This window comes from Protopterus annectens, chromosome 1.part1 (assembly GCF_019279795.1).
Source record: "Protopterus annectens isolate FY-2018-M chromosome 1.part1, PAN1.0, whole genome shotgun sequence".
Lineage (NCBI taxonomy): Eukaryota > Metazoa > Chordata > Ceratodontiformes > Protopteridae > Protopterus > Protopterus annectens.
Genome location: NC_056726.1, coordinates 1,879,133,990 through 1,879,139,380, shown reverse-complemented (window position 1 = coordinate 1,879,139,380; position 5,391 = coordinate 1,879,133,990). Strand labels below are relative to the sequence as shown.

Sequence of the window (5,391 nt, the reverse complement as noted above, 5' to 3'; positions counted from 1 at the left end):
GGTTCTATGCCCTATTGGTTTCTAGAAACGCCACACTTTTTCCACCAGCAACAATTCCACAATTTGTATTAAAACTACAGTCTGACTTAAACTTCTGTCTTGTCCTCATTCTTTGGAAGAGGAATCACATCAACTCCTTCTGGTCTTCAGGTGCCTTACTCTCCTCCAATGACTAATTAAGATGCTACTTATTTGTGTTACCAGTTCTTTCTTCAGGTGGCATCAAAGTAAAATAATAAATTAGATATTTTAATCCTGTCATTATACTGTAGTGCCTGCATCAGAAGAGTTATTGCACTCTCTCCTACTCAGGCAGTTGAAATCAATAAAACAGAACGTCAGCATTTGCAGTTTCTGTTAACATCCTAAGAAAAGATTTTTAAACATTGTAACACATCACACAGAGAAACATTAAAACATATTTTTAACACATCTGGAAAAACACTATGGTTAAGCTTTGAATCAAATAAAACACTGACTCAAACATTTTTCAGCAACAATAAATCATAATACTAAGTTTGTGATGCATGATTAATGACATTTTACAAAGAACCTGCATGCTGGACTTATTGGTTAAACCCTTGCTCTTTGCTCATTGCCCTTGTTGCATGATATTAGAAACATAGAGTGCATAACACCTTGTTAAACTTTTGAGAACATTCAATTTCATATGTTTAACAATGGAGTATTTTTTTGCCTTAAGAAAGTTACCAAAAAAAAAAAAAAAAACAGCTGGCTAATCCTAACAGAAAAAAGGTGTTGTTTTCTTAATACATACACGGACGCACCCGCTGTTCCACCATCCCTCCATAAAAAATATACTTCACAATGGATGACTAACAGTCTAATAAATGAAAACAATAACTTGAACCCAACCCATCAAACAAAAATGCATAACTTTCAGTAAAAGGCAAAGTCTCGCGACACCCTACATTTTCATCGCTTGATACATTTTCTAAATATTTTTGCCAATCAACATGTTCTTAGCATTTTTTGTTGTCCTCACAACACCAGGTCATCTCTCTCTCTCTCTCTCCGCCATTATAACATTCTTGTGACCTTGATTTGAACTAAAGACTATGTGTCTGATCAAGCCTAAACTATCTGTGCTTCACATCACTGATCCCTACCCCACTTCTAAATGTCTTAAAATTAATTCTAATGCTCAAAATATTGTTTGATGTTGTAACAGTTCTCTTTGCTGACTGTTATATATTTTTTTTCAAATTATGCAGCACCTGAATAAAATAGGATTTGATCTGTGTGAATAATACATCGTTTGTGGTTAGTCCTTAACACCATGCTTCAGCAATGAATAAAAAGTTATGTCTTAGCACTCTAATCTAATGAAGAAAAATACATTGGTAAACATATTTTATATGCTGACATGACATTTGCTAATTTTGCCCTGAACTAGTTTTGGCACAAAACAGTGTTCAGCAATTTCCCAAACATGGTAAGTACTCATAGCTGGTGTTGTTCATATACTTTTTTTTTTTTTTAATTAAAATAAAAAGTCACAATATTGAAAGTTTATTATGGTCAGAACGAATTCTAATACTGGTTAGAGAAGGCAGAAAGCTCCTTTATAAAGCAAATGAAATATATAAAAATGGTTATTTTTCATTTATAAAGTTTGTATCTTATAAGAATAACTTCAGGAACCAGCAAGGAGCTCATGGTCTGCTCCACAGTGGCCAAAATATATACAAAACGTAATACTTTCCTTGCAGACTGTTACCAAATTTATTCACCAGGGTGCAAATCATCTCGTTAACAAGCCGTGCCAGTTTGGTTTCTCTTAATTACGATAACCCACCTCTCAATGCCCTCAATAAAGAATGTCTCCAATTTTGAAGCTAGAGGTGGTCTGTTTTGCTCATCCATGAAAGGTTAACTGCCAGACAAACATAAGTGCACCGCAAAAAAGTCATACCGGAACTATACCCCTCAACCTATTAGCTCAAGATATCTGGACAAAATCATAAATAACGGGGAGAGAAAGGACCAAAAGTAAGAACAATTTTATAATATGGTTCTTATAAACTTAGAAAGCTGATCATAAATTTTGCAATAGCATGAATTTTCTAAACAGTATGTCTGACATTCAAAAGTTTAAATTTATTTTCCGACCACAATACTCAATGCTCTGACAGAAAGCCAAACGTTTTAGGAGAAGTAGACCAAATATATGAGTCTAAATCAGGAAGTTCTGCGAAAATCTGGACAATTTAAAGTTATGACCGGAACGTGGGATTCAGAATATTCTGCCTAGACTGCACAAAACAAATATGCAACTGTTTTCACTTCTGTATGTTTTACAACCATCTCTTCACACACAGGACAGTCTTCCTACTCCTTATTCTAAAACATTTGCATTATGGCTTAATTATGAAATATGACAGATGAATCCCAGCCTGGACAGGAAACCCCACACATGTAGCAGAGAGAGAGAAAGAGATTGTTGTCATAAGTAGCATTTTACAACCATACAATAAAAATGGCCCACAGGATCAGATATGCAACGGAAAACGCGATGCTTTAGCTTAAGTTAAAATTGTGTGCTCTAACGGTTACCGGCGGCAGAAAAATGATGCCCCACGACTACGACACACAACACTACACATTAGGCAGCCGCAAACTCGACATGGAACGATCTGTTTTCAATTTAAATAAATACAGTTATATAACGACAAACCCACCGCAATACCACAAAATAGTACACAATTTATTCTGCGTGCAGAAAATTATGAAGAAAAATAATCACATTGTCTCTTACTCATCTATATAAAAGTGCCACAATACAGACGATCTTCATTTAAGTCACGTAAATCTACAACAATGCGTACAGTCTGCATGATATATCTGACTAACTGTTGCGATGACCTTCCATCGGTCAGATATCGGAGTGACTCGCCCGAAAAACTTGGGGAAACTGTCTCAAACTATTGTTAAACAACTGTTTAGCCCGACAATACGGAGAGTGAAAAGATAATTGCTCTCAGCATTCACATCATAAACCCCCTAACATGTTTCTCCACCGTGTTTCTGTGTATTTTGGTGCCGTGACAGTAAACAGGTATGGTAATTTACTCCCGTTCTAAATTTGTTAAAAGTTTACTACAGCAAAAGACGGCGACAACGAAGGTCTCGACTTACCACACAAGACTACAGGATGGGGCGGAAGGAACTCTTTAGGGTCCAGACTTTACAGCCTCGTGAGATATCTTTCTCCTTTTTTTGTGCCAGGCACACCACGTATTTCACCTTCTCGTGCACCACTAATGTTTTCCACAGAGACCAGACATACCTTCTGGATGGGCTTTACCCTACCCATCACTCTGCGTCGGCAAAACACATGCACCCCAAGTTGTATTAGTCGTTCGTTTTAATGCTACATCTTAGTTCCCTGTGCGATGAACAGTCATTTCTCAGCATTGCTTCCGTGAGAGCGGTGGTAGTACCGTTTTCCTTTTAAAGTTTCTCTTGAATTACTGTAAGTAGTTTTGCGCAAAAAACTGGCACCTATGCTGTCAATCAAAGAAAATGGGTGGGGCATTTCTAGCCTAAGACTGCCTTTGCGAAAATTGCGAGTCAAACTCTTTATCTCTTAGGCTGCGCGTAGTGTGTGTGTGTATGTGTGTCATCATAATTCTCAACCTCGTAGTGCAGGAAATCTGGTGGGCAAAAATAATGTGTGTGTGTGGGGGGGGGGGGGCAATTTTTAAATATGATTTTAGAATCGCCTTTAAAATCTTAGAAAGATGACACAATGACCGGATTTGCATTAGCATGCATTCTTAATTGTCTGCCATTATTTACTGACTTCACTTCTGATTTTCCTGAAAACCATACATTTTATGAGAAAAAGACAAAAACTATGCGGCAAAATATGGACATGTGCAAAAATCTGGATAGTTGACAGGTGTGTGCATTTGGCCTACTGCTGATTTTAGGTAAAGCAGAGAGTACGACGGAACACTGATATTTCTAGAGTCCCGTTATTTGCACTGTACCTGTAATGTCTTGCTGCTCTGAGCGTTCCTTTTGCTAATAAACCTCTCGCATTACTCTCAACTGTACAGCTTTTGCAGAATGTCCAGATTTTGGCCTCATATATTTGGACTGTCCCTCATAAAATTGTGTGTGTGTGTGTGTGTTTTTTTTTTTTGGACAAATCACTGGGATGATCCAAGGATTAAAGTCATTAAATGATGACATGCATTTGAGTTTCAAACCTCATATCCTTCAGAAAATACATGCTAACAAAATCCTGTTGTTCTAGCAACTTTATAAGTAGAGGATCAATATTTAAAATGTGTCCCTATTTTTGGGCTTTTTTTTTTTTCAATAATTTTTATTTTTCATTTATATGAGTCATCAAACATGCATATACAAAAAACATGACCATAGTACAGTGTTATATCCATTGAGCTTCAAACCATATGGTATAGGTCATCTAACACAATTATCTACACTATATACAAAGATGCTTTCACAATTTAAACATTGAATATAACAACAGTACATATATTTGTAAATCAAAACCATAGGATGTTATGAGTGGTTGAACACATGTGACGTTCTAGAGTCCCTAGTGACGTATTTCCAAGTGTCTCTGTGGTGGTTCATGCTAATATGACGTTAAAGGCTTGTTCCCAAACTACCCTACATTTTGTAATTTTGTCTTTTTTATCCATTACGATTTTATGGGCCAATAAATGTTTTATGGCTAACTGTCTGAATCCCTTCCAGGAGATACTACTTGGGTCAAGCCACTTAAACGCTATATATAGTTTCATTAGTAGAAAAATTGTAACAAGTGTAGTTGCTTGTTTCTTTGGAATGTTGGGAGGTAGGATGTGTAATATAGCAAATTCCCATGATAGTGTAGATGACTGATAGCCTATTTTTTGTAATTGTATTTTAAGAGAGTTCCAAAGTTTATAGACACATTTGCAGCTCCAAAATAGGCGCAGTAAGTCAGCTGTTTGATCTTTGCAGTATGGACAGAGTGGTGATCTTGATGCATTAAATTTGTGCAGGATTACAGGTGTGAAATATGCGTTATTAATCATAAGCTGGGTGTAAGCTAATTTTTGGAGAGGTATGGTCTTCAGTGTTAAGTTAATTGCTTGGTTTATTTGCTGATTTTCTATAGATGAATTTATTTTTCCCCAGTAGTTAGAGAAAAGGAGATCCCTCTGGAATTTAATGTAATTTACTAATTTGTAAGAATTCGTAATTTTTTTTTTTTTAGTTGATAGGGCATTTTTCCTTAGTAAGTTACAGATTTCTATGTCACTGTTGGCTATATTAGTGTTTTGGAGTTAACTGGAACACAATTCCTTAATTTGTTTTAGGATCACTGTATGTGATTTGGGGAGGTTT

At 36.2% G+C, this 5,391-nt stretch overlaps 1 protein-coding gene across 3 annotated transcripts in view; it reads right to left on the bottom strand.

The window, feature by feature from the left end:
• The window catches only part of LOC122812911 (transmembrane protein 200A-like), a 1,305,306-nt gene extending 1,301,764 nt beyond the window's left edge, over positions 1-3,542 (bottom strand). For all 3 annotated transcript variants that reach the window (XM_044084975.1, XM_044084966.1, XM_044084983.1), the window contains exon 1: positions 3,160-3,542. The gene's annotated coding sequence lies outside the window, so the exon portion shown is untranslated. The remainder of the gene's footprint in view (positions 1-3,159) is intronic.
• Positions 3,543-5,391: the final 1,849 nt, after the last annotated feature.